We start from the raw sequence: 13,876 nt of genomic DNA on the forward strand, positions 1-13,876 counted from the left end.
TGTAAACAGAACCTGGATTCATCCAAAAAAATGACGTTTTGCCATTCGAGCACCCAGGTTCGTCGTTGAGTACACAGTCGCAGGCGCTCCAGCCTGTGATGTAGCGTCAAGGGTAACCATAGCCATGGTCTCCGAGCTGATAGTCCATGCTGCTACAAAAGTTGTCGAACTGTTCGTGCAGATGGTTGTTGTCTTGCAAACGTCCCCATCTGCTGACTCAGGGATTGAGACGTGGCTGCACGATCCGTTACAGCCATGTGGATAAGATGCCTGTCATCTTGACTCCTAGTGATACGAGGCCGTTGAGATCCAGCACGGCGTTCCGTGTTACCCTCCCGAACCCACCGATTCCACATTCTGCTAACAGTCATTGGATCTCGACCAACGCGAGCAGCAATGTCACGATACGATAAACCGCAATTGCCATAGGCTACAATCCCACCTTTATCAAACTCGGAAACGTGATGATACGGATTTCTCCTCCTTACACGAGGCATCACAACAACGTTTCACCAGACAACGCCGGTCAACTACTGTTTGTGTATGAGAAATCGGTTGGAAACTTTCCTCATGTCAGCATGTTTCAGGTATCGCCACCGGCGCTAATCTTGTGTGAACGCTCTGAAAAGCTAATCATTTGCATATCACAGTATCTTCTTCCTGTCGGTTAAATTTCGCGTCTGTAGCACGCCATCTTCGTGGTGTAGCAATTTTAATGGCCAGTAGTGTATGTTTGTTATTCCAGCAAACAGAAGGATGTTCACAGAGCAATAAATTGAACATTTTACTTCATTTAATGACTCATAAAATTTTATTTATGTGAAATAACATAGAATTGCCTTCGCAAAAGTTTTGGGACAAAGTGCAGAAATAAATTAAAAAAACAAACAAACTAGGAAATAATGAGGAATTAGTACTTTGTACTTCTACCGCAATGTTGTAACATCTGTGTCAGACGTTTTGGCGTATTTTTCACAAGCTTCTCTAAGTAAGAAATACTTAGATTTTCCCATTCTTCTTGAAGTCGTCTCCTCACGTCCTGTTTGGACTGTATGGGGACTTTTCGAATATTTCTTTCTAACACATCCCATAAATTCTATATGGGATTCATGTCCGGACTTTGTGGAGAGGGATTGACAACTTCTGGCCAGTTGTACAGGAGCCACAACTGTACAACATAGGTGGTATGTTTGGGGTAATTGTCCTTTTAAAATTGTAAACTCTCTCCAATCCCCATATATTCTACGCTCTTCTTCAAATTGTTCCTTAGAATCTGCATGTATACATTTTTATCCATTGTTTTGTCAACGAAGATCATCTCACCCACTCCCAGGGCCGACATACAACCCCAAACCATAACGTGGCCCCTGCCGTGTTTCACTGTAGCCTGCATATTTTTTTCTTCCAGCTATTTGTTGGGCTGTCCCCAGACCGTTATTCGTCCATCCAGTCATGATATGTTAAATTTTGATTCATCCAAAAAAATTACTTGATTCTACCACTCCATGTTCTTGTTTATGTGTTCCCTCGCGAATAGCAGCCTCTTCTTCCTATCGGCAGGACTGATGTAAGGCTTCCTTCTTGCAGTTTGCCTGTGGTAATTTTCTCTGTACAGTACTTGTCTGATTGTGCTAGCAGTGGCCTTCTTCTCAAACTCTTCCTCAGCCTCAATGGGAGTTCATGTAGCTGTGATTTGTGGATCTTTCTTGACCTTTTGTAATATTGCATTCTCTTCTCTCCTCACAAATATCCTTCGATATTTGTGGCATATTTTCTGTCCTGTCTTCATATTTATATCGACAGATGATGATCCCTACAGTACTTTTCTTCATATTCAGTAATGTTGCTATTTCTCAGCATGTTCTTCCCTTTTCATGGTGAAATATTACTAACTGCCTCTGTTCAAAAGTGCTGTTTTTACCTCTCACTTCCTTTGAGCTCTGGACAGGTAATGACTGACATCGCAGAAAGTAATGAATAACAGAGACATGCACACTGACACTGTTGCCAACACTTGTTACAAAACTTTTGAAGTGCAGAGTTTCATATCACGCAGTAAGAAATGGGCCTTATTCTGTTGTAAACAAGCAAACATACGTGACTGCACTTTTCATTGCCCATAATTACATGTACAACTTGCAGACATACATCTTTATTTCCTTGTTAGTCATCATAAATTCTTTCATACCCAGACATACTATGCACAATGTTCGTCCCAAAACATGAGAGGCACTGTAGGTGTGGCTCTTTTTACTCTCAGCTGCTGACTGCCTGACCTCAGATGTGCCAGGTCTATATATAGTTTTGCGTATGAAAAATATCTTTTACGCTACTTGTTACTGACAGCAACCATCTTAAATGAAATATTTTATGACCCTCAAAATAATGAACTTCCTATTAATGAGATAATCAACAAATGCTGCCAGTGAAATATAACATTAAAAAATGTATCAACAAAATTATAATGCCAAAATTCAGAATCTGATAGTAATTTTGACATAATTTGTAACTGAAGTCAGCAACGGTCTACAGCTTTAAAGTTAATTAATTTGCAAGATAGTTAGTTGCAGACAATTTTAGATGCCTTACGAAAAAGTGGTGGTATGTACTTTCAAATGTTAATATGCCAAAATATGTTTCCTGTCGCTCACTAAATATGATTCACAAATAAGCTTAGTCCCATTGAATTTAATTGCTCATCATACTACTTGCTAATATAGTTGCAGTGATCTAATTAGTTAACTCAGAAACTTCGTTAATTATGAAATATTGTTAACTGTAAAGGTCATATTGAATGGACCCTTTCAACTAACAATATTTCATAATTAACAAAGTTCCTGAGTTAACAAACTAGATCACTGCAACTACATTAGCAAGTAGTATGATGAGCAATGAAATTCAATGGGACTAAGTTTATTTATGAATCTGAAAGTAGTAGGCCTATACATTCACTGGGTAGTAGGTACACTATCATACTGTCATTCTCACAATTTAGGAAAAAAATTAGAAAATTTTGGGAGGTAGGAAATCATAGGAGATGAGACTGGATACTCAACTTGCTTCAGCTCATCAGATCTCTAATGACATCATTGTCGACAGCATGTTGTATCCTAATCTTCTTTCCTTCATTCCCATGGGTCTCCTAAAAACGTGTCGACATAGAGATAGGAAAAAGCAGTCAACAGGCTATTACACCTATTTCATTACAAGTATTCAATGGAAGGTTAAGAAAGGTCTGGAAAGAAGAATGTGTGAGATCTCATAACAAATATTAGCTTGTTAAAGGCTGTGTACTAGATTAGTTTTGTCATGCAAATAATGAGGGACATAAAGGACAGGCTACATTTCTCTAGCAACAATGTAGATTGATGAGTAACTAATTGATTGATTTATTCATCCGTAGGACAATATACATTGCATGGATGTCGTCAAATGATTGTACAATATTTCTTATAAAATAAACATGTCTATTTACAGTATATACGGCTCCTATACTTAGTTCTACTTTTCTAATCATGTCTAGTTAAATTTGTTACGCAGTAGAATGTTCATGAACATTAGTCTACAGTTATTCTAAATATTCATCTATAGTGTAATAGCTATTATCTAGTAAATATTTTTTTAGCCTTTGACTAAAGGTGTGGGGATCATTTACATCTTTTATTTCTAGTGGTTATCTGTTGTACATTTTAATACCATGATATAATACACTATTTTGAGTTTTTGAGTTGTTTCTTCTGTTTAGATGTAAACAGTGTCTGGATTTGGTTCCATGGTCATGAACTATGCTGTTTGTGGTATACAGATTAATGTTTTTCCTTATATACATTATGTTTTGACAAATATATTCACACGGAACTGTCAGAATTTCTAACTTTTTGAACAACTCATTACAGTGTGCCCTGTTACTGCTATTTGTTACTATTCGAACAGCTGTTTTCTGTATCTTGAAAATAGTTTGTACGTTTCCAGCATTTACGCCCCAAAACATTGTACTATAACTGAGGACTGAATGCAAAAACCCAAAGTAGGCTACTTTGAAGGATGAAATATTGCACACTGGTGCAAGGATTCGCAGGGTGTAACATGCTGAAGATAGCCTCTTTGCTAAAATTCTCACATGCCCTGTCCATTTTAGCTGACAATCTACATTCATCCCCAAGAATTTGCTGTGTGTTGCACAATCAAGTACCTCATTGTTTACTTTCAGTGTAATGTCAATGGGTTTTTTATTTAGTTGGAAGTTTATACAATTTGTCTTTTTGACATTTAGAGTTACTTTATTCTTTAGTGACCACTTGTGGATGTCTCTGAGAGCTACATTGGATTTTTCTATTAACAGTGTTGAGCTTTTGTCTGTAATCACTATAGTGCTGTCATCAACAAACAGTATTTTTCCCCATGCCTGACACTCTGTGGGAAATCATTTATATATATAAGGAAGAGGATTGGGCCCTGTACACTTCCCTGGGAGACACCTATATTAATATATATTGGTTCAGATAAGTTTTTACTACCAATCTTTTGCAAATATGTGAGATTTCAACTCTTCGTACCCTGTTTTCCAGGTATGATTTAACCATTGCTTTGCTGTACCCCTTATTCCTAATAGTTCTAATTTGTGTAATAAAATTCTGTGGTCAACTGTGTCAAAAGCCTTTGATAAATCCAACAAAATGCCTGTTGCATTCTAGCCTTTGTCTAATGCTTCTAGTATGACTATGGTAAACTGTGCTGCAGCTGTCTGTGTACTCTTTGTGGGCTGAAACCAAATTGTTCATTGCAGAGAAGGTTAAATTTTTCTAGGTCGTTCATTAGTCTAATTTTCATTATGGTTTCTATTATTTTTTAAATACAAGATAACAAGGAAATTGATCTGTGTTTTTCTACATTTTTGGCATTGCCATTTTTTAGTACTGATATTACTTCTGCTTGTTTCAGGTGTTCAGGAAAGCAGCCAGATCTGAAAGATTCATTAATTATTATTGTTAATGGGATTTTTATGTTGTGTGTACGTTTCTTTAGTACACTGACTGGGATCTCATATAACTCTGTGGATTTTTTATTCTTTAGATTATGTATCACCTGCGCCACCTTTTGCTCTGTTGTTGGAAAGAGCACCATTGAGTGTGGTGGCTGGTCCTGTTGGCATAGAACATGTGTGTCTGGAAATTTCTCTTGCAATTTCTTAGAAATCCCACCAAAGTGTTCATTCACAAAGTTTGCAAGTTCCTTTGGGTTGCTGGTTTCAACATCTTTGCTTTTAATCTGTGTGTCCAGATTTTTTTTTTTTTGTTGTCCATCATTTGCTGTCTCCTGTTTAATTATGTTCCAGATTGCTTTACTTTTGTTATCTGCCTTCAGTAATGTTTTGCCATTTGTAAGTTTTTTTGCAGCTAGCAATACTTTTCTATAAGTTCTCCTGTAATTTTTGTAGAACTCTAAAAAAGGTGGGTCAGTCTGGCTATTTTTGATGGATGCGATATACCTTAGGGTTTCAGAGGATTTTTTGATACCTCTGGTCACACATTTACTTTTGTTTGTTGCTCCAATGGAATGCAGTGTTTTGGGGAATGCTTCCTCAAGTTTTAGTTTAAATATTGTTATGAACTTACTAAACATTTTGTTTACATTTGTTTCTGTATACACTTCCTCCCACCCTTCATGTTGTAACTGAGATGAGAAATGACATAGGTTTCATTCTGAGAAGACCCTCTTCCATGCATTCAATTTAGTAGACTTTTATACACAAATAATTGCTTTTAATATCTGGCAGAGATGATCTGATAGGCCTAGATTTTGAACAAGTAAGTGGCAGTGCTTTCTTTCTATGTCTGTTGCTACATGGTCTATTATTGAGGAAGATTGTTAGATCATTCTAGTTGGACAGTTAACAAGTGATGTTATGCCATAGCTTCAGAGAATGCTCAAGTAGGTATTACTAAGATCATCTGATTTAATTGTGTCGATGTTTAAATCCCCACATATGAGAATGTTCATTTTTGGACAAGTTACCTTTTCTAAGCTCTGATTGAGTTTTGAGAGAAAAAAATATCCATATTACTGCTGGGGGATCTACATATACAAAATACAATTAATTTTTTTGACAAGCTGTTTTCTGTTATTTCAACTGCTGATAGTTCAAAATGTTTGTCTTCACTTAATGCTCTAAGATCTTTTCTCATTTTAAATGTTATGCTTTTTTTCACATAAATGCATGAACCCCCCACCTTTCATGGAAATTCTATTATAGGAACAGGCCAGGTCATAAGATGTTAATGCAAAATATATAATTTCATTTTCCTTACACCAATGTTCAGTAATACACACAATGGTACTGCCTAGCTTTTGCAATTCTAATTATAGTTGTTGAACTTTATTCTTTGTCGACTGTATATTTTGGTGAAACACCGTTAAAAATTTGGTTCTACTTATTGTGGTGATTTCCTTCCCTTTGTGCCTGATGTTAAAAAATCTTTCAGGTGGGATGGAAGCACTATTTTTTGTCTGCTTGTTATACTGCACATTTCACCTGCAGCTGTTTCCTCTTCTTCTGCTGGTTTATGACAGAAAATAGAACTGCATGATGGATTCAAACAAAACTGAATACTTGTTGACACACAAAAGCTGAACTACATCACAGCAAGTGTTAGGACAGCTAAGCTAGAGGCATCATGTGTGCTGAGTTTTCAAAGTCCCTTTCAAAAATTGGGTCTCCATAAAATTAGCCAGAATCAGAACAAAGAAGGCATTCGCTCAGATGCTCATTGGTTATGTCACCGACACGGAAGATAATCAAAATTCTGGCTTCTGAAGAAACTTTACCGAAGAGGATCACAACACATATTCTGTCTTTGACTATGAGATGAATACTCCAATTCTAAATACAGATTGAGGTCGTAGTTCTCCATGGCATATGCTTGGATAAATATTTTATGGATTTCTCACCATGTCAGATTTACATGTAAACTCAAGCTTTCAACGAATACCTTTGTTGTCATCATCACAGGTTATCTGTCTTCTAGATGCATTGTGAAGTGTCATCGGAAGAATGATTATATTCACAGACAATGAAAATACAGCCATTTGTATGGAAACAATCCAACTCAATGTCTTGACCTACTGCTGTTACAATTTACACTGTACTCCACATGGCTACTTAGAACTGTCAACAGATCAAACACACAACAACAGAATATTCAAAATTGTTACATGTATCTCACATTAAAAGTTTACACACTTCCTGTAAATTGTGGATGCAGAGCTGACATCCAATATAATGTTCCAGGTGTATTCAGGTCAAACAAAATTGATGGTTAAGCCATCAACAGAAATGATCCTCCAACCACTGTAGCATGATTTGCATCTTACACCACAGTCAACTACAATATATTTGTGCAGGAAAATGTGCTGTAATAATTCATAAAGATGTGTGGCCAGTGTGGCATCGTTAGCAGAGTTCTAGTGGTAGTTGCAGTATTACATTCATTACATAGATTCCAACGATAGGTTCCACTGAGAATTCAGTAAGCTAGTAGCAGCAGATTCATACTATACATTCAAGTAAGTTCCCACTAACCGTAGTAAAAGATTCAGAACATAGATTCTCAAGTGCTGTTGAAGTCACCACACACTTTTTTGATGGATGACAGTATTATGGTTCAACTAAGACTGATTTTCACTGCAGGTACGCATTGGAGTGATGAAAATTTGACAGTGACACAGACAAAACGTTAAACTCCCAGCATTCTTCCCATAAACAGAAAGTGATCTAATTTCCAAGGTAGCATTGCATTTTAAGTGATTTTTAAGCTATTCTTCAAATATTTTCCAAGTGTTTTACATTGTACATAAGATATCTAATGCCCCCAGTGAATTTCTAAATGGTAACAGCTGAAAAATCTGAAGGTGTGAACAACATATGAAAGGTTTTCATAATCATAATCAATTGGTGGGTTACAGGGACTTATATTTACGAATTTACACACTTCATAAGTGTTTCTAAATAATTTTTTGATAAATGCCAGTGTAATTCCTTCAAACAAGGGCGCTCATTCTGTGGTCTTTTGTTGGTCATGACAGCGAGTGTCAGAAGATTTGGTGTGAAATAACCAATATATTTCTAGCAATCATCAAACTTAGCGCTTTTCCAGGTCATCTGAGTTTGATTTTGTGAAGGCTATCTGAAGTATTTCTGATGAGGTTCAGACTTAGAATATTTATATGAAGTGGGAATATGATGGGAAACTAGCAATTTTATGTCCTGCACAGTCACCGAGCGAGGTGGCGCAGTGGTTAGCACACTGGACTCGCGTTCGGGAGGACGACGGTTCAATCCCGTCTCCGGCCATCCTGATTTAGGTTTTCCGTGATTTCCCTAAATCGCTTCAGGCAAATGCCGGGATGGTTCCTTTGAAAGGGCACGGCCGATTTCCTTCCCCATCCTTCCCTAACCCGAGCTTGCGCTCCGTCTCTAATGACCTCGTTGTCGACGGGACGTTAAACACTAATCTCCTCCTCCTCCTCCTCCTCCTCCTCCTCCTCCTCCTCCTCCTCCTGCACAGTGCAGATCACGTGACACTTCACCCTACACATCTACATGTTACATCAAATATCGAAACAATTGATCTCATTTTTCACCAAAATTTGTAGCAAAAATCCCTATTGTACAGCAGACACTGTAACAATATGCGCCATGTTACAGTGAAATGGTTCCAATATGCCCTGTATTTCACCAAAACTTGTAACAAAATGCCTTATATTGCAGTGAAATTGTAACAAAACGCATGTCATAGTACAATTGCAACTAAACACCCCATGATAAAGTGAAAGTTGTAAAAAAAATTACCCAGTACACCATTATATTACAGCAGAATTCTCAATGATAGAATGAGAATTGGAATAAATTACCCAACAGACCTCTATGTTACTGGAAAATTCAGTAAATTTCTGACAAATGAGCTTTGTAAATGTGCCAAACTGACAGAGATGAACATCAGTAGTTATTTGGTTCTTGGATTGAGTTTTGACTCTCATACAGGAAAGAGAAAGCATAGGTTGACGAAGATACGGGAAAAATTTTGCACTGTAAATTGCAGTAGATCCATCAATATATTGCATAAAGATCAATCTCATCTCCAGATGCTCAATAATGCTGCACAATATTAAATATAACACAAAGTTATTAGCAATCTCTGGGATACTTTAGAACTCTTACATTTGGGGAAAAGTGAAAATGAATTATTAGAAAATTATTTTGTTAGAAAATAAAAGTGGGATTATATTAAGGGATAGTCTATTTAAAAAAACGAAGAAAAAAAACAATGTTGTATTAAGAGGCTCACTGGAGCATGTCTTTTCGGCACCTGCATTGTCAAGACACAAGGCTACAGCAGCTTTTTTTTTTGTCATTTCAGTCAACATGATGGATGGTTGGTGTTGTCCAACCAGTATGCGGATTTGCACAGTTCAGTCTCTGAATGAAGTAATTTTTGCATCAGTGCAATCAGAGAATGATGTGTTGTATTTATTTACATATAGCCAGCAAAATTAAGTAGCAAGTAGTTGCAGAATCGAATGCGAGGAAAAGAAGAGCTGTGAAAAGAACATTCACAATGAAGATTATCCAGCTCTAGCGTAAATGCAGATGAGTTGTAATTAATTGTACTTCTCACTCTCATAAACTGTGTATAAGTCCATAAACATTTGTTTACCTTTGAAATTAATATTTTGAGCCAATTGAGTACTAGGCAGAAAAAGAGAACAGATAATCTTATACCTTCCATCTTTCTAGATGATATTCGAGACATCAGCTGGTGAATTCTTATTGCAGAAAATTTTGAATTGTTCATTCTCTTCATTATGATGTACAGTTTACAAATCTGTATTTAATGTTGTTTATTGATCACTACTGGTTTTAAAGCGCTCAAGGCTCCATCATCAGGCAGGTAGGTTATTGACATAGAGTAAGTGTGGTCAGCCGTATCAAATGCAGATTAGGAGTGATGTGTATATATTATCATGCCATCATGATATATCTGAATCACAATATAAGGGATGAGTGTTTTTATCTTGATATAAGAAATATCTCAAAAACTATATATTAGATTAAAAAATGGAAAAATACATTCAGTATTTTTTAAAATGATATCTGGTGTTACCAATGTTGACCCCTGCCCCACCTGCAGGGGGCAAAGGGGAAGGCAACATTGAAATCTTAAAAATGACAATCTGTTTTAATTGCAGATTCATATGCTATGGGAAACCACATCACTTTTGTATGTAATGTTTTTGTCATCCCACATTAGATGGCACACAGCTGAATTCCAAAACTGTATCATCTCCAGAAAAATGCAATGGATCAGAAAAATAGAACCAGACATGTTCAGTAGTTGTGGAAAGAAGTTGTTTAAGGTGTGTCCTCTCATCTCTTATCAACAGGTTGCTTATTTGAGGCATCCTCTCACCTATCTCCAATGGGGTGCTCGTTTCTAAGAATTGTTTCGAAATATATGCTCAAAAATGTAACCATCCATTTTATTGCATTTATTTTCCAGACAGGAAATTATTCAACACAACATAGAAGTGTTCCCAAAGTAATTTCCTGACAAAAATTGATGATACACTGATCATGTTATTACATATTGTTAGCAGTTCATTATAAACTTCACTCTTCAAACACTATAGAACAACAAACAAAAGTCAGGCAAAGTAAGATCTGACAATCTTGAGTCCAAGACACTGGACTACTTCTTTTGGTTATCTGATGACTGTACTCGTGATCTAATACTTCCTTTGCCATTGCAGAATAATGTGCTGGACAACCATAATGTTAAGGGAAAGTCTGCAAGCAATACTGAAAGGTCATCATCCAAGAATGTTCGATATTTACAACCTTTTAAAATATCACAATAAAGAATAGACCAATGGGTTTGTCACCAATTGTTCCATAATAAACATTCACATTCCATGGATGCTGATGTTCAACTGGGCATAACCAGAGTGGTTTTCCACATTCCAATAACGCATGTTGTGTCGATTAATCACACTGTGGTTTGTGAAGGTCAACTTGTCAGAGAACAAATACTTGAGCAAAGCAATTCAGGTCTCTCCATATTTGGTGGAGCAAACACTGGCAAAATGTTACTTCCTGATGGAGGAGAATATGAAACAGATGATATTTTTTATATTTCAAAATTCGGCAAACAGTAGTTTGACTAATTCCCAATTAACAACTTAATTTCAGAGTACTAATTTAGGGGTTATGATTCACTGCAGCTAATACTGCAATTTCATTATTCTCTCTGGTAACTGTTCTTTGATGGTTTCTTTTTTGTGGCTGTACAGTTCCCTCAGTGCAGATCCCAACAGAGAAAAGTATGTGATCACACACTGTTTGGGAAATGTTGAGTATAAAGGCTTACAGCATTATCTATATTCCTGCCAGTTTCTCCATAGATGTAAAGCATTTCAATGTTGTCTTTTACCTAATAGCCTGCATTATAACTATTGGCACAGGCCTTTTTTATTGCTACTTTAGTTCCCCACAAATGGAGTGGGCTGGCAGTGAATAAAAATTGCTCTTCGGCTATAGGGTACACAAATTAAAAGATGATTTAAAATACATAAAAACAGATGACAATATGTGATGATTTTTTAAAAACACAATGGTTGACAATATTTATGTTATTTACAGAAAAGCAGATACCAGAACTAATATTTTTAAAAATACGCTGGAGAACAATATTGGAGATTTTTAAAAGTTATCTATATAACTTCATATTACATTTAAAATGAAATCACTGGTGATAATGTGAATGATGATGTGCTATATTGATGATGACGGTGGTGTATGAAAATGAGCATGGTTATGACAAAGTTGGAATGATGTGTATGACTAAGGGGCCCTGTGGAACTGCAGGAAGTGACTGAAAAATAATAAGGCAGAGTGCATGTCTTTATAGGATTTCAAGGGCCTTATAGAATTTAGGGAAGGTAAAGATCTAGGCAACATTGGCATATATGAGGATGAGGCAGATGAGGGATTTATAAGTGAGGGTAATGGTAGAAAGATGTAGACTCCAGGTGTCGCCAGTTATTAGTTCCAGGCTTTTTAGTGGAAGGTAAGGAGATGTGCATTCCATGTTAGTTTTCTATTCAGAGTTAGTCCCAAAAACTTTACTGTGTTAGTCAGAGGGGTGGGTTTTTTGTAGATGGAGAGATGGAAATATGAGTGACAGCAACACTGTGTGGTGTGACCAAAAATGGTGATTTGGCTTTACACCACTTGACCAGGAGAGCCAGGTGGAGTTGGAAGGAAACATGAGAGTGTTGAAGGGTGTGGTGAGTGGCTAGGAGGTGGTGTCATCAGGATATTGGAATAGGTAGGTTGGGGGTGGCGATTTGAAAATGTCTGAAGTGTACAGGATGGAAAGGAGGAGTGAAAGGACAGAGCCTAGAGATACACCTGCAGTACAGAGGAATAGGCATGGTCGATTATGATGTATGTAGGCAGGTATAGTGAATAGAAAGTGCATAGGTTTGTAGCCTGAAGAGCAATCCAGAATGCCATACCCAGTCAAAGGCTTTTTGAATATCATGGGAAACAAATTTGGTGGACTTCTGTTTATTTTGTTAACGAGAGATTAGGTGGGTAATGTAAAGAAGTTTGTCATTGATGGAATAGTTAGGACAAGAGCCACATCAAGTGTTGAGAAGGGATAGGTGGGTTGAAAGATGTTAATCAATTTGTTGGCTAAGAAGGGTTTCAAAGCTTTCGATGAAAACTAAGATGGGGCTGATAGGTCAATAGAATGAGGTCTTTGAGCAGGGCTTAGGTTTCAAGAAGGGGAGAACTTTGGACACTTCCCATTACCCTGGGCAATGATGAGAATAGGGAATGGTATTGTAAAGTATGGCAAGAGTTTTGTGATAGTTTCCAGGACATTCCCTGATGTGACAAAAGGGAACTGTATAGCGACCAGGATCAGTGTTTCAGTCTATAGTGATTGTCTGTCTCATGTTTTCAGTTGTTTTTGGTGTGTTTAGTCCTGTTTGTGGAATGCAGTGTAAGTATTGGAAGTTTGGTGTGAGAAGTTGGATAGTTGTGTTGGTACATCCATATAAATAGGGGTCCATCAAGTAAAGCAAGCTCGGATCATGAGAGATGGTGTACTTGTCTTTCAGGTAGGATGTGAAGTTTTAGGCTTTGGTGTAGTTGTGGGGACATTGTCTGTTGTAATGTAGGATTGGATTGATGAGATTCGGATTGTTTCCAGAGAGTCCATGAGTTTATAGCTGTTTTCATTTAGTATAGTGCATATCATATGGCAGTCCCAACGTCATTTGGCTTGCAATTAACTCCAAACATGTCACTCAAGCAGTTGGTAATGTGTGATCATGTCGCAGTCATGAGCATAAAGGAATTCTTTGTAGACACAATGGGTTCTTGGAGTAGAGCAAGAGCACATGGAGGGAGAGTAGGACAGTCATAGCAGAGAGTTTGGAGAGGGGTTTGATTGGGAATTGCGTACCAGATGGTGTGTTGGAGGAAGTCAGTTTTGTTTTGGATGTCATCAGAATTTTGAACATTGGGTCATGGCTTTCGATTAGGATGTGGATTTGAGCACAGTATGTATTCCAGTCTACATGGGAATAATCCTGAATTTGTAGGGTGGGTGATTGAGAGTGGGATGGATTGGGTTTGGTACTTGGTGTGACATCTGGAGAAAGACAGTTGGATCTAGAACTTCTGCTGTGGTACACCTCAAGAGGTTAGAGGAGACAATAATGGTACCAGGGGATGTACCTCTTGTCATGACAGGTGCAGACAGGGATGTGGAATTGTGGCCATTGATATACTGATGCTACCATTGTT

The sequence above is a fragment of the Schistocerca americana genome, chromosome 2 (assembly GCF_021461395.2).
Source record: "Schistocerca americana isolate TAMUIC-IGC-003095 chromosome 2, iqSchAmer2.1, whole genome shotgun sequence".
Lineage (NCBI taxonomy): Eukaryota > Metazoa > Arthropoda > Insecta > Orthoptera > Acrididae > Schistocerca > Schistocerca americana.